This window comes from Meles meles, chromosome 12 (assembly GCF_922984935.1).
Source record: "Meles meles chromosome 12, mMelMel3.1 paternal haplotype, whole genome shotgun sequence".
NCBI classification, from domain to species: domain Eukaryota; kingdom Metazoa; phylum Chordata; class Mammalia; order Carnivora; family Mustelidae; genus Meles; species Meles meles.
Genome location: NC_060077.1, coordinates 69,426,131 through 69,449,674, shown reverse-complemented (window position 1 = coordinate 69,449,674; position 23,544 = coordinate 69,426,131).

Genomic DNA, 23,544 nt, shown 5'->3' with positions numbered 1-23,544 from the left:
CCTGACAGACAGGGTAGAGTGAGCCAGAGTTGTGCTGCTTGAGGGGCAAGTACTCAGGACATTTACACACCTGCTTCCATCAGTTGTTGATTCAAGGCCATGCCCAAGGGCATGAAGTCCCCAACACTTCCAGCCTACAAAGAAAGTCAGATTCCCGTGGAAGTCCAGGTGTGTGCTAGAACAGTTAATGCCCAAAGGATCTGAGCAGGACATTAACAGCATTAGTAACAACCCAGAGCCTTAACTGGGTACATTCTTACCTCTTGGCTCTTTGTCCTGCTATTTCCAAGGGAGTCAAGTGCAAACGAAATCAGGTGTCAAGATCTGGCAATGGCTGAAATCACTCGTTGTGATTTTTCTTTCTTCACCTATGTTCCTTTGTGCATTTCTTATTTATATAAGACAGGGGAGCAGTGTCAGATTCAGCATCTCCTTGGTGGTGCATAACCTTCAAGGTTATGCAGGAATCTCTTGCAAGTGCCCAGAACAGCAGTTTCAAATCTTTGTCACCTGAAGAACACTTTGTCATGTGTCTAGATCCTACCTGTTTGGGTTTTTTTAACAGCTTCAGGGAAGGACTCAAATTCCACCATTAGATGTGCACAACTTCACCTGTTCTGAATCTACCTACATGCAAATGAGACCCTAAGGAGAAGGTTCCTTAGGATGGAAAAAAAGGTCTGAATATTATTTAGGATTTTTTTTTTAATCCTAGACAGGCATCCTTTTTAACCACAAAGAACTGATTTCCCCTGAAAGTATTAAAAAAAAAAAAAAAGATCAGAAATAAAAATGGAATTTTTGCTTCCATTTCTTTCTCTCTCTTTCTTTCTTTCTCTCTCTTTTAATTATTGAACCCCAGTCCAACAGCTGGTGTTTTGGTTGTGATTTTTCCTACTGCCGTGATTGTTTATCTCCATGACTCAGATGACCATCCCGGCAGCTTATTTTCACTCCTCGGTGCGTCCCTTTGGCACAGCACAGAGGCAATTTGGAGGCAGTGACTGGTAGCTGCACCAGAAGCGAATGTGCAGACTCTGTCTGGGGCTTGTCTTAGCTTCCCACGCAGGTGACTAAATGACACCTGCCTGCCTACCCCTCCCCCACGGCCAGCACACGTTCGCTGTCATGGGCTCCAGCCAACTCATACAGTGCAGCGCTCAAAGGAAACTCATCAGAACACTTGGAAATGACAGAGTGAACACCAGGAGCTTGTTTCTAATGATATTTTCAATCACCTAGGATTTCTCTCTAAGCCTTGCTTGTCTGTTTTTTGTTTTTGTTTTTGTTTTTTTTTCAAATTGCTAGAAAGGACATTAATAACATGATCCTTCCCCCCCCCAAAATGGGGAAAAAACTCATTGAAAAGGGGTTCATGGTCTGGGATGGAAACTCTGGGATCCTCCCTCCCTGTCCTCCAGTTAAAGGGTCAAGCCACAAACAGGCTGAGAAACCAGAAACTTCCCTCTCAAATGATTCGTATTGTTTAAAAATAGAAACAATCAACAGCAGGTTTTTTGTTTGTTTCTCTGTCTGTCTGTTTTCCTCAACTGCTGCTCTCGCGTTGCAAGCGGCAGCGGAGACTGAGAAATGAAAGACGAGGAAAATCCACGGACTCTCCAAAAACTTTACTTCGATCAAAGATCAACGTTGCGCCAACACCACGCCCTCCAGCTCCATTTCCATTTCCCTAAGTCACCAACAGGGGGCAGAACGGGTGGTGGGAGGAGCATTGCCCCAATGAGTCTGCGGGTCTGGCTTCGGTTCTGGTTCTCCGTGAAATTGGGCAGGTCTCTTCACGTCTCTGGGCCTCGGTTCCCCCACCTCTGATCCCTGCCCTTGCCACCTCAACTACAACTATCGACATGCGTTAAGCTGGTCAGAGACCTTAGCAATTCCCAATGCATTCTAAGACACGGTTATTTTTTTTTTTTTTTTAAGATTTTATTTATTTATTTGACAGACAGAAATTACAAGTAGGCAGAGAGGCAGGCAGAGAGAGAGGAGGAGGAAGCAGGCTCCCCGCTGAGCAGAGAGCCCGATGCGGGGCTCGATCCCAGGACCCTGAGATCATGACCTGAGCCGAAGGCAGAGGCTTTAACCCACTGAGCCACCCAGGCGCCCCTAAGACACGGTTATTTTTAACGACCCACCGGAAGGGCAAAGGGATGAGTAAGGGGTGTGTAAGAGAAGTATGTGCAGGTGTATAGGAGGGAAACACGTGCTAAACCAAGTAGCCCCATGGGGAAGACTTCCAATTAGTCTGTGCAGCTAAGCGAGGATGGGGAAGTAGCCGACAGGGAAGTAGCCTTCAGCTGGGAATGTGAATAATTTCCCCTCACTATCCACTTACGTGACATCCGAACAGGTGAGCAAATGACTTTGGTCAGAGCACTTTGCTCTAGTGCTTTAGAGCACCTAAAATATTGATACATGTAAAACTTGTATTTCTAAACACACTGCTGAAATGGCACAATCACAAGAAACACACAAACATCAAAAATAAAGCGAAAGCAGGAATTCCAGGGGAGAGATGAGTACCAGGGCTGCCCTGGGGGTCTCTTCTGAAATCTAAACACCCTGAGTTTCCACTTTCTTTTTGTTTGCTTTCTTGCTTTGTAAAGATTTTGTTCTTAAGTAATCTCTACATCAACATGGGGCTTGAACTTACAGCCTCAAAATCGAGTTTCTCGCACTCCACCAGCTGAGCCAGTCAGGCACCCACGGAGTTTCCACTTTGATGGCTGCATCGGAGACAAGGTAGGGGACCCTGACATAAACGTGGGATGGCAAAGAACTATGCCCTCTGTAAAGGGCAAATGATAAATAAATCTGGGGCTGAGAAGCAGTCACCAAGGAAATGTGTCTATTTCAGCTGCCACTGGGTGGCAAAAAACTTTTCTTCCATCAGAATCTGTATTTATAAGTTGGACCTCACATTGGATTTTGGTGTGAATTCGTGCTACTTATGTAGTCCAATAAATCCAATCCAATAAGTCCAATAAATCTCATGATTAGAATTTAATAGAAAGTGATCCTGGGAACATGGATGAGCCTCAGAACATTATGCTAAGTGAGAGAAACCAGATATAAAACATCACAGCTTATATGATTCCATTTATAGGAAATGTCCAGAAAAAGTAAACTTACAGGAGAAAGAAGACTACTGATGGCCTGGGGCTGAGGGGTGGGAGCGCTGGATAATTTTAAATGGGCAAAAGGTTCTCTAGAGGATTATGGAGAAGCTTTAAAACTCATAATCGGGGGCGCCTGGGTGGCTCAGTGGGTTAAAACCTCTGCCTTCTGCTCAGGTCATGATCCCAGGGTCTTGGGATCCAGCACCGCATTGGGCCCTCTGCTCAGCAGGGAACCTATTCCCCGCCCCCCGCCCCCCCCCCCCCCCCCCCGCCTGCTTCTCTGCCTACTCTGATCTCTGTCTGTCTGTCAAATAAATAAATAAAATCTTAAAAAAAAACAAAACACCTCATAATAGTGGTAAGTACCTGTCTTTGCAAACATACTAGAGCTCACTGATTAATACGCTTCAATGGGAGACTTTAACAATATGTATGTGATACCCCAACAAAGTTGTTTTTAAAATTGCCCTGGGCTACAGAGTCTGGGTGGGTAGCCAAAGGAGCAAGTCCTCTCTGCAGGGCTACGACTTCATAAAGAATTCCCACAGATTAAAGTGCCAGATAAAATGAGCAACTCATAGTTGAAAATCATACAACACACAAGAAAGAAGCCAAGACATTACAAGTTAGAACTAGCAAAAACACAGATAGCAAATCCAATCAATACAACTTTATGTAATGGAATTAAATGACACAAAATAAACATAACGACAATTTTATTAATTATAACTGCAAAGGAAAAGGAACACTTGGAAGTAAGTGCAAGCAACAAGGCCCTACGTACAACCAAATATGTTTGGAAGAATCAGAGAGATGTTCCAGAAATTTTAGATATATACTTTGAGACTTTAACAAATGGCCTAAATGGTAGAGTAATAGTAGCAAAAGAATTATCAGACTGCAAGGTAGATCTAAAGAAACTAATCAGAAGTCAGAGCAAAAAGAACCAAGAAGTTTATAAGGCACGGAGGATAGGTCAAAAAGGTGTTCAACATGGTGAACCAGAATTCCTAAAAGAGATCATAGAGAGTGTGCAAGAGATAGTTATCTGGAGAGATTGTGGCTAAGAATTTTTCAGAACTGTCAAAAAACAACAGTCCTCAAAACCAGGAGACCCCAAATAATCCTAATCAAAGAAAACAAATGTAGTCATCATAGTATAACTGAAAAACAAGGACAAAAGAAAACATTCAAAATAGGGGCACCTAGGTGGCTCAGTTGTTGAGTATATGACTCTTGGCTTCAGCTCAGGTCTGACCTCAGGGTTGTGGGATCGAGCTCCGTGTTGATAAATTAAAAGAAATGCAAAATAAGATCTTAGAACATTAATTTAAAAAAATTAAATCAACCCAAAACAAAAGAAGGACAAAGAACACAGAAAAGCAGGGCAAATAATACAAAAATGGAACGATAGAAATAAATTCACATGTATCACTAATCGAATAAATTCATTTAAATAAATCAAATGATCTGGTTAAAACACATTGTTAGGGGCGCCTGGGTGGCTCAGTGGGTTAAAGCCTCTGCCTTCGGCTCAGGTCATGATCTCAGGGTCCTGGGATCGAGCCTCCGATCAGCTCTCTGCTCAGCAGGGAGCCTGCTTCCTTTTCTCTCTCTCTGTCTGCCTCTCTGCCTACTTGTGATCTCTCTCTGTCAAATAAATAAATAAAATCTTTTAAAAAAATAAAATAAAATAAAACACGTTGTTAGTTGTGCTAGTCAGTATAGGCCAAGATACACTGGAGCTAAAAATAAGTGACCCCGGGGGCACCTCCGTGGCTCAGTCGGTTAAGCATCCAACTCTTGATTTTGGCTCAGGTCATGATCTCAGGGTCTTGGGATCAAGCCCCCTGTTATTTTCCTCTCCCATTCCCTCTCTCCCTCCCTCAACTCTCTCTTTCTCTCTAAAAATAACTCTTTGAGAAACAAACTGAGTGTTTGAGAGGGGAGGGTAGTGGGGAGATGGGTGAGCTGATATTAAGGAGGAAACATATTGCAGGAAGCACTGAGTGTGGTGCATAAACAATGAATTGGAACACTGAAAAAATTAAATAAACAAATAAATCTTTTTTTTTTAAAGTGGCCCCCAAATCTTAGTAGCTTACAGTAACAGAAACTCTGTTTCCATTATTTGTTGCTTCCCCAAAAAATGCCCCAAATTTTAATGTCTTAAATCAACAACAACTTATTATAACTTCTCATGCTATTGCGGTTTGCTGGACAGTTCTGGGTTCACGCTCGGCACTGCATTCCTCTCCTGGGTCATGGGAGATGCGATGTCTAACACAGCCTCATCTGGGCAGGAACACCTAGAAGGCTGAAACCTGTCTGCATGAAGTTTTCTCTCATCACTCAGTGTCCAACCGAAGGTTTCTTACATGGCAGTTGGGTCTCAAGGCAGTAAAGGCAGAAGCCGCAAAGCATCTGCAGGTCTAGACTCTGGGACTCCTGCGATGTCACTTGTACTGAAATCTAAAGGTCAAAGTAAAGCAAAGGCTGGGCCAGGTTCAAAGGAAGGGTAGCAAAGGCATGACAATCTCCCCTCATTCATTTCTCCATCCTGTAACATGTCCACTACAAGCCAGCTTCATGCTGTTTTCAACCCAAGCTGATGAAGGAATCTCAGAATATCTCTGGTGTCACGTCAAAGGGCAAAGAGATCGTGATGGGGGACGTGACAGCCCTGAAAGCTGCCAGACAGATGTGACCTTTGCTTGGATTTTCAAATATGTAATTGGCCAAAGCAATTACATGATCAACCCTATTAGAGAGCCCTGATCTTGTAAGGGTGACTTCAGAGAAGATTATTGCTAGAAATGCTACTGAAATGTGAAATAGTTATGTGGGGAAAGGGGTGGAAACCATAAAATAACTGGATAATATACAGTGCTAAGCATCAACTCCGATAAAATCTCCGAGAATATTTGTATGTTATGCTCACAGGGTTATCTGACATTGATAGTTCTGGATTATTATGGAGCCCATGCCCAAGAGGCCAAGCCATTGGGAAGAATCTCAGGGGGCTCAGGGCATGCTGGGTTCAAAACACACATCATGTACCCCACCGCCATTTAAAGACCTCTCCTCTGGTTATAAACCGAGTGCTGGCATTGCCCCCAAATTTCATCAAGTCCAGCCTACTCCCCTGTGGGTCACAGGTATGGGAAAAAGTTAGGATATGTATCTTGGATGAATCAAAGTGTCAGCAAACATTTAGTGGTCACCTTCTATGGGATCACCTCTCCGCTGTGTGCCAGTGAATGCCAGGCTAGGGATAACCTTGAAGGTCAGGAAAACAATATCTAAACAAATAATCAAAGACCAGCACAAAGGCTTGTATAGAACAGATAACTATAGGACATCTGCTCTTCAAAAGGCAGCGATGGGCCACAGGGCTAGCTGCGCTTTGGATGGCCATTTAAGATACACTAAAAGCATAGCAAATTATAGCAAACAGCAAAGCAAGGAGGTGTGTAAATGATTAGGCAGGTGGTAGAGAGTCCAGGTGCTAGAAAAGATCAGAGGAGGAGAAAACTGCCAAGGATGGAAAGAGTAGTGTTAAAGGAGGGGAGCTAAAACCAAACCTCAAATGATAACCCAAACTGATCCTTGGAGAAGAGACAGAAAACTTTTACAAAAGGTGAGGACATGAACAAATCTACCCTCCTGGTAAGTTCCCAAGGAATGTGTTACAGGGAGGAACAGAAGGAAATGTCCCACCAAGCAACACTTTATCATTACCTCTGTTTGGACCCCAATCCCAAACTCCAGTGAGAGGTTCGGCCCAATGGCCCACTCTTTCTCCAAAGTTGGTCAAGCCTCCAACTGAAGTTGGGCCAGGAGGCCTCCTATTCCGTCCCACGTTGGCTGATGCCCCCTCTCAAATGCCATGTCTTACTGTATTCCTAGCTGGGAAACACCGAGCAAGGCCCACGCATCGCTCACTGACCTGCAAATGTGGCCCCATCAGCTTCCTAAACTTTGACTGATTCCGTGAGCATTTCTCTTCCTTAAGAAGGGAGGAGTAGAGAGATGCAGGCCTAAGCACGAAACTCATAAACTTGGGCCATACATCACCAAGTACAACCAGAGTCATAAGACGTTTCCACCAAAAGATGAGAGGCAGGCTCACAGCCAGAAGTATCCCAAGAGTCTCTGCCTTCACTGGTTCCAGATGGCAGGAGCAGTGACTGCTAATGCTGACGCTTGGCTGGATAGAACTCTTCTCCAGGCTTCTTCCTTGTTTCCTTCTTTCTATATCACAGTAGGAAGATTCATTTCTTCAGGGATCTCTGTAACAAGAAATGTAGAATCCAGAAAACGTTTACTTGATTTGGGGTTCTCATGTTTTCACAATCACGTGTGTCCTGCTGGTACCAGAAAAGTCCACCAAGTCTCTCCCCCAGACCCTTCAACACAATGAGAGGGTTTGTCTTCTCTGTGCCCCTGTGCTGTTTTCATTCGGAATCCCATGACTTAGCCTGCATTGCTTGCTGTCCCATCTTGCTCTCTATCATGCCAATGCAAGTCTTGTCTCGCCAAGTGGAATGTGAGGGCCTTCTGGGCACTGTGCTTGGATGCCCCATAGTGCCTCACTGGTTCCAGGCAGGGCCAGCCCCTGGTAAAGTCGTAAAGTAAGCGTTTCTCCCTTTGCATTTGTTCTCATTTCCCCTTATAGACTGTACCATTTCCTCTCTGATCCTAGGTACCTGGCATCTTCATACTTTTTGTACCTTGAAGCTAATCAAAATAAAATCTTGGGGGAAATCGAGGTAATTGATGCTAATATATAAATGGTTGCTTGAATTTAAGGAAATGCCTGCACACACACATCACCATTAGAATTTTAAGTACTGGCAGGTGGGCAAGGACATTATTTTGAGGGGCAGCAGGCACTGCTGGGTCTCTGAAATTCCAGAATTTCCAGTGAGCCCTGCACCTAACTCTTTGGGCCTGTACAAAAGCCTCTCTATCCATTAGTTTCCTGCTTCCTACTTCCTGCTTAGAGCTGGCCTTTTAAATCAAAAAGAAAAAAAAAATCCGTAGGATATTTATTGTCTTCCTGGGCAAGAAAAAAGAGATGAAAATACATCAGCCCCTCCTTCAAGCTATTGCAGTGGAATAGCCCGATTATCAAATAAGTTCATACCATATGACATAATAATGGCAAACCTGGCCTTTTTTTTTTATATTAAAGACATTTCTGCACTCAGCTAGCCAGATAAATACAGAATGTGTGTCACCCAAAAGGCAGGGCAGATAAGTACTTCATTGGGAGCTAATAATGTGCCATTAAAATTGTATATGTCAACTTATTTCATGCATACTGCAAATATATATGATATACCACAGTTAAGACGGTGCTGTGGTCTGACCGTTTGTGTCCCTGCCAAATTCATATGTTGAAATCCTAACTCCCTAAAATGATGGTATAAGTAGCTGGGCCTTGAGGGGGTGTTTAAGTCATGAGGGTGAGAGCCTCATGAATGGGATTCAATTCATGAATGAATTGAATGAGCCTTACAAAAGAGGTCTCAGGGACACCCCTAGGCCCTTCCACTACTGAGTGAAAAGGCACTAGCTGTGAGCCACGAAGAGGGATGGCACTTTGATCTCAGAATTCCCAGCCCCAAGAACTATAAAAAATGAATTCTCATTGTTTATTCGCTACCTAGTCTGTGGTATTTCATTACAGAAACCTAACCAGACTAATACCAACAGTCTTGAGATGCCTAAAAGCCAAGCTAGATTTGGGGTCTAAAATATTTTGGTTTCAGCCACTACCTCCTGGGTATGACTTGGCAGGAAAGAAACTCCTGCAGTCTACTTTCAGGAATCCCATTTTGCAAGGGTTGAGAGACTGATTTGGTTTAATCTGGATGACAAAGGTTTGCATGGGCCTAACCCCAGGGATCAACAAGGGAATCATTCCTGGCAGGCCCCCATGACAATGTTCAGAGTGCAGTGGGACAAAAGAAAACAAGGACCATCAACCAACAGGTTTACTAGAGTCCGGTGGGGCCAGAGCCTGTCTGCTTCCTGGAATAGATCTCTGGGCACATTTCAGGCTTGAAAGTACAAACTTTTCAGGACGGAGCAGGTCACATGCACATTCCTACAGCCCCCGATTTGTACTTAAATTGTATGTATCAGTTGGGTCCAGACGTCTGTCTTCTTGAACAATGCTTCCCGCCTCCTTCCAAGCCACACCCTGTGGAGAAAGACAAGTCCATGTCTGTAGGTCCTTCTTCTCTATTCAGTGTTTCTTTTGGAGCATGTTGCTGAGCCCCAGCTATGAGGCAGCCTTGGCTCTGTGGAGTGCTGTGCCAGAGTCTGCCCTTCCCAGGTGGGTTGGATGTGTGTGATACTAACTTCACTTCAATTACTGACTTCCACATTAAGCTGGTGGCTGCTGGGAAGTGAAGGAGAGGTGCGACCTGCTACCATAGCCTCAGACTTCGTTCCCCACCCCCACCCAGCCTCTGAGTTCTGACTACATGGATTTCAATAAAAAAGTCATCACCTTCCACTGAGACATTGATGTGGAGCAAAGTAGAACAGGATCTGGTACCACTCTGGCTCAATCCTTATGACCTAGAGCAAGTTACTAACCTCTATGGCAGTATTTCTCAAGATATATTCCCAGAATTCCAGAGTCACAATCACCTGCTACAGATCTGGGCTCCCATCTGAGTGACAGAATCAGTCTCTACGAATAGGACTGCACTCACATTTCAGAACCATGGTCTAAGGCCTCTGGGTTTATTATCTGGCAAATGGGACTAACACAAGCCATAGATATTTAATGAGATTGTTAGAAGGATCGAAATATTATGGGATATGTAAAATAGTACACAGTCTGGCTTATTGATTAGCTGCACATTCGGGATCCAAACAGATCCCTGCTTGGTATCTAGTTTTGCCGCTTACCAGCTATGTGGCCTTGAGAAAACGTATCCTCTCTAAGTGTCAAATTTCAGTCTGCAAAATGTGGATAATAATACCTAGCTCCTGGAAACCACACAAGGACTGAATGAAATAAAGCATGCATGTAAAATGTTTCATGTATGCCCAGCACATGGAAAAATATTTCAATCATGGACCCATTCTTCCTCCTCTTAGAGAAGCTATCTCAGGCACAAGTCAGAGCACCCCTCCTGTTTTAGTACTACATTGAGTCTCATGACACTTTCCCTGAAGAATTTCTCTGCTGGGTCCTAGGTCCTGCCTTCATAAGCAAGGGCCCAGGGTCCCTCCGTTCTCGTTAAGGCTTGCAAACAGTTACTAGGCTGCTTACTTGGGATTATAAATTGGTATCTTTGCTTTCTGAGCAGTTGCAAAGAGTTGATTCCCTTCTATTTCCCCTACTCTACATCTTCTCTCTCCACATACAGACCTAAACTTTGGGGTATTAGCCTTGCCAACTACAGCCACCATAGTCATTGTCAAGAAGGTTAAAAATATTTTAGCTTATTAACAGACAGTTGATATCTAAAGCTGTATCTTCACAGCAGCCTGTACAACGAAGGGTTGCAAAAGAAGTCAAAGAAAGGCAAACCAAAAGTTTGGCTTAAGCTGATCCTGGCAAATCTCTAGCAGTTGTGCCCGCCTTTGCCCTAGTTCTCTATATTCCAAGTCAGGAAAGAAAAGGGTAGGAACTATTTGCCGTGGTGCTTAAAGAAAAGCACTTTATAATCAAGGCCACCTCCTCGACCCAGAGTCAGTTCTAAAGTCTCCAGCTGATTCTGGATTGATTGATCCCCAAAGAGGTCCTCCTCCACCAGTCAATTCTTGGTAATCCAAAACTGTGCTTATTTACCCCACTATCAATAGAAATAAAGGATACCCTGCCTCCCCATCCTTGCATTAGGGAAGGAAAAAATGAAGGAAGAGCTCCCCGCAGACATGTGACTGGATTCCAAACTCGGAAACCCCGGGAAAGGGACGGGTTTCCTGCAAGGCAGCCAGCTTGCAGCATTTCAGATCCCATCGCTCCCCTCCTTCATTTCAGGCACCCTGATCGCCTGCGGTAGGGATTTGATTTTTTTTTTTTTCTAATATATTTTCATAGCGCTGTGGGCTGGAGAGTGGCCTTTCTCCAAGCAAGTCCCGCGCGTCAATCTTCGGGAAGTCGCTGTTGTCGCAGAGCCCACCCGCAGGTCCGATGAAAAGCAACAACAACTAGCCACGAAACCCTCGGTTGAGCCTTTCATCTAGGACCTGGGTCCGCGCGGCTCAGCGCCACACCCGCAGGGAAGCTCCCGCCCCGCCTCCGCCCTCCTCGGACCCGCCGGTCCTCCTCCAATTCCTAAGAGGAGCGGCACAAGAACCACCCTGGGCTTCGGTTTCTCCCAGCCAACGCCCGGGAACCTGGAGGGCGAAGCCCTGCCTGACCCTCGTCTTCGGTGCACCCAGTCTGATCCCGCAGCATTTCTTGACTCCAGACTGACAGAGAGAAGAGGTGGGGGGGAGACCGAAAGTTAAAGACCTTCTCCTCCTGCCTCCCAAGATTCCGTATGGCACATATTCTCGTCAGAGAAGCCCCAACGCTCGCCCGGCCTTCCTTCAGGGCGGCAGTGCTGGACTGCGGGATCCAAGAGCGTTGGCGGAGAGGAAATCCCGTCAGTCCACTGGCTTCCTGGAGGAGTGGCCGCTCGCGCCAAAGAAGGGAGCGGCCCGGCGCCTGCGGAGGTAACTGGCAGCCCTGACGGAGAGCTTCAGGAGGAAAGGAGGGCAAACGCCCTCTGGCATTTTCTCGAGGCCCAGGGGCAGGGCCGAGGGCTCTCCATGGACCATCTGGGGAGTCCCCCACCGCCTACGGGAGCTGGGCCAGCGGCTGTTCCCGAGAAGTTTCCTGTTGCTCCTACGGAGGGCGAGTCTAGGGCCGCGGTGCTGTGCTGCTTTGTTCCTCCTACCGGAAGAAAGCGCACCGAGCTGGGGCGTGAAGGAGGGGAAAGGTCCTTTTCTTAACCATACCTTCACCCATTAACACTCTTCCTTTCTCCACGTGGAGCCTGGGGACCTCTGAGTTCAGTCCCATCCAAACCGTGGGACGCGCAGAACACGCAGGCACTTTCTTCCAAGAACCCTCCCAAATAGGGGTGAACTGCTTGCATTCTTTCTCTCGATTATTAAATGGAAAGTCCACACAGTTTTCTCGTTGCCTGGGTGTGATTCACTCTGCAACGGCCTGTCTCCATTTCTTTTCCATAAAGAGGGCAGTTCTCAATGGACATTACTACGAATGCTCCCATACCCTGTCTGCTCCCAAGCAGAGGAGCAGAGAGCGAAAGGGGAAAGAAGAGTTCTGAGCTCCCACTCAGATCTCCACTTCTCTAGCCTAACAATCGTCTCCCCCAATCTCGTACCCATCCACTCACCTCCCCCCAAAAATCACTCTTTGATTTGTAGTGAAGCTTATCTGAGCAAAGGGTCTCGAAGTTTGCAGCAGGTAGCTAGAGCAGGGCTGTAAGGCTGGACCTAGATTTTTCTCCAGAAATTAATGCAAAGTGAAAGAAGTGGAAGGAGTGTGCCCAGAACCCGGAGATTGGATTTGACGTTGGGAGTAAAAAGCGTGTTTAATCCGAGACTCTCTTCCCCACGCTGGGCCATCCCACACCACCACCCACCCAACAGGTTTGCAAACCGAGTTTCAAGCCCTAGGAACTTGAGTCAGGAAAGGTCATTGTCCGGCTCTGAGCCGCAAAGCCCCGCTCCTCTGGGGGCAGGGACTCTAGTATTCGTAGACACTCCAGTCACTGGGTCGTAAACTTGACCCTCTCACCTGCTCCACTAGGGCCGGCGTCGGCTGGCGCGTGTGTGGACTAGTGCACAGTCGGTCTGCGGCGCCTTCCACCCGCCAGCATCGGGCTGTTCTCTTAATGAATTACTAATGAGTTAAAATTGGGCAGCAGGCTTAATTAAAGCGTAGAGGCAATGTGTTTACCACATTGTAATTGAACTCATTAGGGCTATGGCTTTTTGTTTTTTAAGCAGCCGCCTTCCTTCTCTGCGTCGAATAATCTATGGGAAGCGTTTATTAGAGAAGGAGGGGGTAGGGGAGAAACAGTCCATCAATTTTTTCAATGAAAAAGACCGGGTGAGAGTGGGGAGGGGGATACGACCTTTATTGCGGGGATGTTTTGACAGAGCCAGGGCTAGACCGAGGCTTCCCAAGACGTTCCAAGGGTAGAGTGGCCCGGAGAGCGCTGCCGGCGCTTGGAAAGTTGCCAAAGGAAGGACCAGGCCGGAACCCCAAAGGCTACCTTTGTAATACCACTCAGTCCTCCCGAATTTGGCCGGTATCCCATATTCTCACCACCACTGCCCCGAGCGCTGGACTCCGCTGGAAGCCCTGGCCCGCACTCGCCCTACAAGCAGTCTAACACCTCACAATGAGATGGATTAGGCTAGCTTTTCTTTTTAAAGCAACATTAGAAGGCACCTGGGTGGCTCAGTTGGTTAAGAAACTGCCTTCGGCTCAGGTCATGATCCCGGGATTTCGGAATCGAGTCCCGCATCAGGCTCCCAGCTCCACGGGGAGTCTGCTTCTCCCTCAGACCTTCCCCCTTCTCATGCTCTCTCTCACTGTCCCTCTCTTAAATAAATAAAAATCTTTTTTTTTTTGAAAAAAAAAAATAAAGCAACATAAGGCCCTAAAGACTTCCTCCCTGGCTGTGCTGAGAACTCACTCCTGTCTCCAGTGGCCCCCCCCCCGCCAAAACACACACACACACACACACACACACACACGCACACACATGTCGGTTCTGGAGACACACAGTGGGTGCCTTTAACCCGTGCTTCTTATGGACTCCGCCCTCCCGCGGGACCTCACCTCGAGTGATTGTTCCCGGGGGAACTGGGACAGGGCGAGGGGTCCCTGTCGGTAGTGAACTGCCCAAGGGCGGCACGGGAGAGGCGCACCTGCGCGCCCTGGGATAACCCTTCTCCTGGCAGGGAGCCCAAGCTGCCAGCGCGGGCTGCACGCCCCCAAGGCAAATTGCTCCTTTTTGCCCCTGGCCCCACTCCAATTATCAGGCCTCCAGCCCTCTCCTTGTTTCTCTGCTGTTTAGACCACTGGGCGTGGAAAGGCGGGGGGGTGGGGGGGGTGGGGGGGGCTAAGGCTGGCGCAGCACTCCTCGCCTTGCCCTGCCCTGCCTGACCAACAGGCGGCGTCAGAGATCTAGGTCTGAGCTGGGGAGTGGGGGGTGCGGATCTAAGCGAGCTAAACCGAGAAGCTGGGCGCCAGGAGAGCGACCCTCACCCCAAACTTACGAACTTGCCCAGGAGAAGAGTGGAAAGAGGTGGGTGGCTGCGGGGGACCGCCGAGAAGGGGAGAGGCGGACGGGACAGAGTCGCGGTGGAAGACCCGACCGCAAGCAGGAGTGAGGAGGACCGCGGGCGGCGGGCAGCGAAGGCGGATCCCGCGCTAGGGAGGCGGTAGGCGCGGCGGGAGGCAGAGAGCGGCAGTGGAGCCGCGGAACCAGAGGCAGGCGGGGAGGACCAAGCGCGAGGGCCGGAGACCGCGAGGGCGGTGCAGTCAGGTAAGTGGCCTCGGCCTCCGCCCTCGGCCTCCCCTCCTTTGGAAAAAACTGGGTTGAAAGGGACTCCAGGAACTTCCGGCCCCGGTACAAACCCCCCGCTGACCCCTACCTCCACCCCTCCCCTCTCGCCTTAAAAGCGCACCTATTCCCAAGTCCTCACTCCGTATCGTTTGTGGATTTTCTCAAATTCTCTCACCCGGTCCATCCCCCACCCATTCCACCTCCTCTCTCTGTCTGACCCGGGAGGTTCAGGTGAATTGTCTCTAATTTGTTGCCAAAAGATTAATTGCAGAGGATGGGCCCGTTTGATTAAGGCAATTAATCTTTGGTTACAGCGTCCTAGTGTCACTTGTGTGTGGGGGGGGCGGTGTATAGAAAAAGAGAAAGAAGCAAACAAGACTTTTTGGAGAATTGTGGAAAGAGGCTACCCCGCCTGGGACTGCAGCAGCGTCTTCGCGCCTACACCCCGGCCGCCCGCGGCGCGGTTTCAGCACCTCCAAGCTAGGACAGCGACTCCCGCGAGCGCTCCTGGTAACTTCCGGGTTCCAAGAGTTTACGCAGGCAGAGGCAAGAGTTGACCAGGACCCAGGGTACAGTCCCCCCAGCTCTCCCCGCTTCCCCTCTGTCCTCGGTCCAACCATTTGGGCTTCCCTTTCACCACTTCACAGCAGGATCCGACCAAATAGAGTCGGAAAAAGGAGAAACCCCCCAAAGGCTCCTAGAAAAGTTCCCAAAGCAGGAGTTTTCTCTTTTCATGAATATTTAACGCTGGTCATAAATAACTGATGGCGGCAGTGGAGAAGGGAAGAGGGAGGAGGCCCGCGAGAGAGCCAGGGCGGCCAAAGAGAGATCGAAGAGTTTGTTAAAGGACCATTAAGGAGGCCTTGCTGGGAACGGCATTCGGCATTCCTCCGTAGATCACGCAGAGCGGTTCCACCCAGGCCTGGGGTAAAAGCGGGGAGCGGAGGCGCCCAGGGGAACCGAGATTGTGCTGACCAAGGCCGGAACACCCATGCAGGCCCCGCTCTCGGCACTTTCCTTATCCCCTCTCTTCCACCCAGGACTCATCTCCCCAGAGCCCTTGAAACATCAAGTCATCCCAGCGCCTCCGTGCCCCCACCTCACCCCGCGCCCTCCCCCCCTCCCCCGCCCCTCCCTCTGCCCAGGTCCAAAGTGCAAAAATTCTAGGTTAGGTAGTAGAGACCCAGGGATGAACCTGGGCTTCGAACTCTGTCAGTTCTGCCCAGGCCTGTGGCAGGTCCTGCCCAATCCCAAATAGTTTGCAGGCACCTTCCCAAAGCACCCCCTCCGACCCCAGATTGTACTCTATCATTCTTTACAGGCTGATCCAAAGTTTGGGGACTTCAGCTTCAAGCTTCTCTTTTCCATCTGCCCACACCAGAACCTGGAGAAACAGGGTATTTACACACACACACACACACACACACACACACACACACACACACACTGCTCCATGCTCTCCCACTGCCTCTCCATTATCTCCAATTCCTCACTTCTTCTGAAAGTTAAACATACTGACCTCTGGCACCTTGTGTCCATCCTAGCTGAACTGAGACTCTTGGGCAGGGGTCTCAGAACATAGGAGAAAGCCCAAAAGGAAACCCTTGCTCCTAGTTTGGAGGCCTGTGCCAGGGCCTTTTGATCCCTCTAGGAAACACTGGCTTCTCACCCGTCAGCCTCAAATGGCCAGTGCATGTTTTTAGAATGAAAGTACTGAAGGCGCCTCAGCCTGGCAGCCAGCACAATCCTTCACAGGGACTCCTTAGGCCATCCCACAAGCAAAGCCATGTCTTCCTAGTGCAATTTGTCATAGGCCCTGAAGATATTGGAGACTGTACCAACCACTGGCTGTGAGATTGGGTTTTGCTTTGGGGGCAGGCCCGAACCTCTTTTTTGAGCCTTTCCATTGGTTAACAACTTCCACCACGCCTACTTCCTTAGTGATCAGCTCCTGACCTTTGGATATGCCAAAGGTCATCCTCGTTTTTCTGGACTGGGAGCTGTGGATAGCTTCCGAAGAGGAAAACTGGACCCTAGATTTTTAAATGAACATTCTTTCTTCTCTTTATGTTATATAAAAGAAAACACTGGAATTGCTTTTATTTTCTTACCAAACTCATCCCCAACCCAACACTCTCCAAAACCTGAGCTTTACATTTTTAACAACTGGGAAGTTCTGGGTGGGGAAGGGAAATGAAGAGAGAATAGGGAGGTTTTAGGGAATTGTCTCCCTCCCTCAATAGGGACTAGCAACCCAGGAGAATTGTGAAACTAGACAAGGGGTGGGAGGAAATCAGATCTAGGGGGTTGGGGGGTGGATAGCCTGGAGCCATGGGTTGTTTACTTCTCATATAAAATATAACTCCCCCAAGCAGGAAGTTACTGCAAACAAGAATCAATAATGAATGAATCTCCTGTAATAAAATACTTACATAATTAGCACAAGTCAAGTGGTTGCATTATGTTAACCTTTTGCAACTCTGAGCTGGAAAATTTTGCTCCAGAATTCCTCAGAATGCTGTTTCCATTCCCAAGAGAGGGTGAGAGCCAAGTGTTCACCCAGCCTTCCACTCTATTATAATATGGTTTTCCATTTCTGAACCAGAACATAAGTACTTCTGAAATATAACAGAAAACTCTCTTTGGTGAATTCAAAACAGTCATTAACATTCAGTTTTAAGTGAATGTTAACAGTAAATAAAGAAATCTCTTGATTGTAATAGTAGTAACAAAGCAATAATTACCCAGTAGGTGGTCATCAGTAATGATAAATGTATCATTATTACTGTGTGAGTCTGGGAACTCAGTTTTGGAAACTACTTCAGACTTTTTAGTAGCATGGCTGGTTACAAAGCATTTCTTAGCCTGCAAAAGCCATATAATTTTATACACAATTTAGGTGAAAATAAATTTAAATCTGTATATTACATTTTTAATTTCAAGTTAGTAATTAAAGTTGGTTCATTATATCTCCTCTGAAACCCTCAGTGCTCATCTCCGCGGTTTGTTTGTACAATTTGTTTCTAAGACACCCAAGGTTACACAGTTCTAAAAGATGGAAAATTTAATTATTTGCCAACATGAAGAGTTTGTCGATGGTATCATAACGCATCTTGAAAAAGTTTGGGATTGGTGTTGCGTTTGATCTGCTTAGCTATTTTCACTTTGAATCCCTAACCCCAAGGAAGAAAGCTTTTTTTGTTAAAAAAATATTTTTTAATACACAAAATAGAAAATGCCTGTGCATGTTCACTGGTTGCTATATGTTTTCAAGGGAAAAAAAATCAATGACTCAGATTTCTACCCCCCTCTTTCCTGGGATTTATTTTGCTAATATCTAATTTCACCTCTTGCTACCACTGAGTTAACGACTGCAGGCAGGAGGAACGCTGAAAGCATGATGATCACTGGGTAGCCAGAGAGCACATGATAGTTTAATAGTGTATTAGCTAATGGGATCAAGCTCAATGGCAAAGTAGCAAATTTTCTAACAGGGAGGGGTGGGAGGAAAGAGAACAGGAAAGGGAGGGAAATGCCTTCATTTCCCCAGGAAATAAAATCCAATGTTCTTTCCACCAGTGTCAGCTGGGAAGATGTTAAATGTGTATCTATGTCATTTTCTCTCCTGTGACATGTCAACAGACAATACATACCCCCTCCCCCAACTCCCACTCCTCTGCCTCCCCTCTCCAAGCTTTAAAAGGTCCCATTCCACACCCTTTATGCTTCTTCAGTCTCAGTTTTTTCTTAAATTTTTTCCTTGAAACAAAAGAGCCAGTTATTTAAAAAAAAAAAAAAAAAAAAAAAAAAGGCCCCAAACCATATTTCTTATTCTTGGTGACAGTTGGAGTCTTCCTACAATTAAAGAGTCTTTTGCATAAATCCACCCAAATACTTGCCTTAGTTTCTCCTTTCTCACAGCCTCTATTTCTTGTTCCACTTTCTCCCTTCTTTTTCTCCCCTTTTTCTCCTCTCCCTTCTTTAGGAGTGGCGATCAAAAAAGGCAAGCATCTTGCCTCGTTATTCATTATTATAGCAGTATCTTTGAGACGCATCTTTGCCAATGAAAACTCCATGTAGATGCCTATCCTTTTGTTGTAGCAACCTAGGTTATTCAGGAGCAGAGACAAAAGCCTGAAGTGATGTGATCTAAATGAGCTCTGGGGTTTTCCAGCTGGGACCACCTCCATTTCAAAAGACCCCCTCCTTGCTAATATGAGGAGGAGGGAAGTGGAAGGGGCGGGTACATATGTGTATGCATGCACAGAGAGAGAGAGAAAGAAGAGAAGGAAGGGAGAGAGCCTAGTGGGCTATTCCTTGTGCTAGAGTCCCTCTTTGATGCACATTCACAGGTGTGTTCAAGGAACATGTATTCATGGACATATGTGTGTCCTCAGGTATTTTATGTGCCTTTGAATTTTATTTTGGTTAAGTAATATTTGCTAAATAACCACCAAGTACACCAAGGACGTGTTCATTCCATATTGTATTACTTCGTGTAAATTACGTGCATATGTGTATACCTTGCAGTGTTTACAAGTTTGTGAGGATTTGTGAAGAAATGTGAATTCTTTGTTATAAAAAAGAAAGTTCAATAGCAAATGCTTCCGTTAGTCTCTGGCCTCTGTGAACCAGTAAGGTAAGAGCCTTCTCTGCCACTTACCCAAGGGCAAATATTCTTGTGAGAATGATTTCCTTTGATTAAGGAGAATTAAGTCTTGGTTCCTTCTCCTACAGTCTATTTCTTACAGTTGTTTGTATGAAGGATAAGGACTTTCGCTGATTTCCATAGTCATTGGTGCACAAGGATCTCAAGAGATCACCAGGGCAGGGATACAGGTGCAAATGTGTTCATTTTCCCTTCTTTTCCCCAGTTGTGGTTTAGGTTTTTATGTTTGTGCTCCCACTGCAATTCTCTCAGCCCTCCCTGGCCCCAGGGGAAAAGGCTCTTGTTTATAGACAATATTTTGGAGAAGGTTCAAAGAACAAGAGCCAGCCTCAGAATGCTCAGAGGCCTTTTTTTTTTTTTTTTTTTTTTTCATTTCTTCCGTGACTGCCATCATGGATGAGTCTTTAGTTTGCTCCTGGTCCTTGGTTTGCTTCATGTAACTCTAGCTAGAGCAATGGAGGAAAAGCCAGGGAGTCTGAGCTGTGCTTGCCAGGCTGCAGAAAGCTCCTTTGGATGGAAAGTGGGAACCAGGTTTTATCAGCAATAATTATCATTATGGTCATTTTCATTGGTAATTTTTATTATCAACATATTTTAAATAGGCTAAGCGAACACTAGCAGTAGTTCTGGCTACCTTACACAAAATAAACACTAGACCAATTAGGGGCGCAATAAAGTTCTAATGAAAGAGACTAAGGTTCCTCCAAGGAACTTGGCTCCCTCTCTGCTCACCACTAAGCTAAAATGCCATTGATGTCTTTTATTCTGGGACTGTTGAATGTTTCTAATGTTATCTTGCAATAGTACAGGCCTAGCTCTTGTCCTTATCCTCTGAGGAAGGTACTACCATATATTAAATGACTACTGTGTGCCAAACACTTTACATATATTACCTTATTTAATTCTCAAACACCCCTGTGAGTTACATATCAATCTTCTCATTTTGCAGATGAAGAAATTGGGGCTTAGGGAGGTTAGGCATAAAAGCAAAATTCCATAGCTACTAAGTGATCAAGGAAATATTTATATCATTTTATCTGACTGAATCTCCCGTACATTCTGATACACCAGAATTCTTGTGTCCCTTCCAGTTCTGCCAATCTTCCAGTTTCCTTCTGGGTCATGTGAGTCTCCTTTTGCAGATTTGGAACAAAGATCAATGCCCTACCTGATGCAGAAATACCAATGTCACGGACACCGAAGCAGTACTATTTCTGCTTAAGAGTTGAGAATGGGGTAAGAGGAAAGGAATGAGAGGGATAGAAGACATTTCTTTTATTTGTAACTGTCATGAGTTCTCCAATACCAAACCTAGGAGCTGGAGAAGAGAAAATATCTGGTATTTGTAATTGTAATGAATTTATATTAAGACCTTTATCTTCCTTGTGGGTGAAGGCAAATACTATCCATGGAGATGGGACAGGTGTGGCAGAAATAGGGAATATGTTTCTGTGCCCCTACCCTGCCTGCCTTTTAAGTCTTCAAAGCCAATGTCAAGCCCGGAGCCTAATCTAGGACTCTGATGGTTACAGGACCGGAGCCTTCTTCTGGGAGGGCTTTCAATGCAGTAAGATCTGCTACGCCTCAGAGCGGTAAATTCGCGTCAGCACCGCGAACAGCTCCTGCCCCTGCTTTGGCCTTGGGATCGAACTCGCAGGGTCCACCCGCCGCAGGTCGGAAACAGACTGCGTCCAAAGAGGAGGACTCCCCGGTCAGGTTTGGGTTCGCTTCAACCAATTGTTAAAAGCTGCAGCTGGAAACCACCTTTCAGGCTGCTGCGCCGGCCCCGTGAGCCTGCATCCAGGCGTCGCCTCTCCAGTTCCGAGGGGGCCAGCTCGGTTTGCGGTTTTCCTTTGGGTCCGGTGTCTGGGCTCCTTTACCTGTCCCTGGCCTGGGTGAACCGCAGCCGCCCGGAACGGAGATGAGAGTGGAAATGCTCTTCTCTGTGTGGTGATACATCATGCAAACGGGTGACACCAGTTTAACCAATAAAACAATTTGAATCAATTAGCCGGCTGAGGAGAGTCCCGACGTGTAAAATGCATGTCAGCTCGAATAGGAAAGCATTGATTAACTCAGTCAGACCTGCCGCCTCCCACCACCGCCGGCTCCTCCCTGAGCCTGCCAGGGTCCCAGGGGCGAGGACAGAGGCTGACAAGAATCAGGCACCCCTGACCCAAGAGAGGAAAACGGAAGGGCTGTGGAGGACCTCTAGGAGACTTGTTCAAACTGAGGAGAAAGCAAAAAGTCAGAGACACTGAGGGTGGCAAAAAGTTGCTCACAGACTCGAAACATGTAAACAAAATGTAATTTCTCAGTCCAGCTGCAGATTCTCTGAAACATGGAGTCTGGCTTTGAACAACTGTTCTCCACCTTCACCTTCCAAAAATAAAATTGGTCTGACAGCCAAAACAGGAACCCAGACTCACTGGGGAAAAAAAATTTTGCACTGTCTTAGAATTATTTGTAAATGTACTTAACATCACACATTTCCCTTTCCAGTGAAATGTTACCGCATTAAAAGAAAAGACCTGTATTGCAGTAAGCCCCCAATATAATGTGTAAATGTTTGTGTTTAAAAATCAGGGAAGGAGGTGGCTAGAGGTACCATTGAGTGTGGATTCACTCCTCAGGGTAATCTGGGGTAGGAGGGAAGACAAAGATTTATCCTGTTTCTCTTTTTGAGGAGAGATGTTTTTGAAGACATGTTTCAAAATAAGGATCTGTGAGAGGAAAAGGAGTTTGGGGGGTTGGGACAAAGATGAGAACAGTTCCATAAGAAAGGGAAGATCCCATGGTGCCTTGTGGTACACTAATGAATTGATATGACTTTTCATTTTTCCCCCCATTTTCAAGTCTTAAAATCCACTCCATTGTCAGGCGTCCTTTCCAAGCAGCACACACTTTCTTTCTAGCAGCCTGGGCTCTAGAAATAGTAAGCAAGCCGGACCTTGCTTTGTGGGAGACCCTGACACCAGGGAGGGGCAGGGAATGTAGGAAAAAAGAGGCCTGGCTCCAGAACCTTCAGAAGAGCACAAGGTCTTCAACCTTAGGAGGGAAGAGATTGGTGAATGATCATGACACTCTTTTGGCTAAGGGGCTGGGGAGGGACAAAATGTGTTTTCTTTTCTTTTTTTTCTTTTCTTTCTTTTTTTTTTTTTTTTTTTTTTTTTTTTTTTTTAGAATGGGAGGCTTGGGAGGCAATTGGGAGGGAGCGTTCCAGTGACTTCAGCTCCTTTGGACAGAGCCTAATTGGTGCAGCTAATGCCTTTAGAAACTAAGAAATGGGCAAAAAGTTATTTCACTGCCATTTGAAACTTATGTCCCCCAAAAGTCAAAATTTTCATGACTCTGAAACTGTTTTTGCATTTTGATTTAAGACAGCCACAAATCCTACATCTCCTCTTTTCTGTTTGATCCACTCTGTTTGGTTTTCTTGACTTTTGGTGAAGTGTTAACATTGCTCATTTTCCCTTCTGTACTTAGGATGGTTCATTGTTAATGCTCTATGATGGAGTCTGCTTGGACTTCCCGATTCCTGGCTAGTAAAGTTTTCTTGATCACTTCTGCAATGTGATGGCCCAATTCTAAGCCTGTGTGTTTACCAGGCAGTAGTTGAAAATTCAGTTATGATACTAAAGGAAAAACTTTAACGATTCCCAATCTCAACCCCTGCAGGAATCCTGCAAATAAATAGCTTTTTCCCTTTTTGATAAACTAGGGATAGTCATTTTGACTCCTGACATCTGGTCAGTTAATAGGCAATATGGACACTTCACTATATCTTAGGGTATGTCTCACCTTGGGGAAGCCATGGGGAAGGGTTCTTCCTCATCCTGGCTGCTTTAATTTTATTTTATTTTACTTTATATATGGTCCTACATACTTTATGTATGGTCCTACATTCCTAGAGGAATCTACTTTTCTGGGAGAATTGGTAACTTGCTCAATGTGGGTCAGGTTTGGGGGCCTCCCTGCTTTCCCGACTCTCCTTTTCCTTACGCTGAGGTGGCCTGCACGGGTCTTATAAAATGGGTTAGAGAACTATTCTGAATGAAGTTGATAGATGAGTACACACACGCACTCACTGGGGTCCTTACTTAGCTGTACACTTTCTAAAATAGAAAATGTTGCAATGACCTTCTATATCTTGCCCTAAAAAGCAAACGTA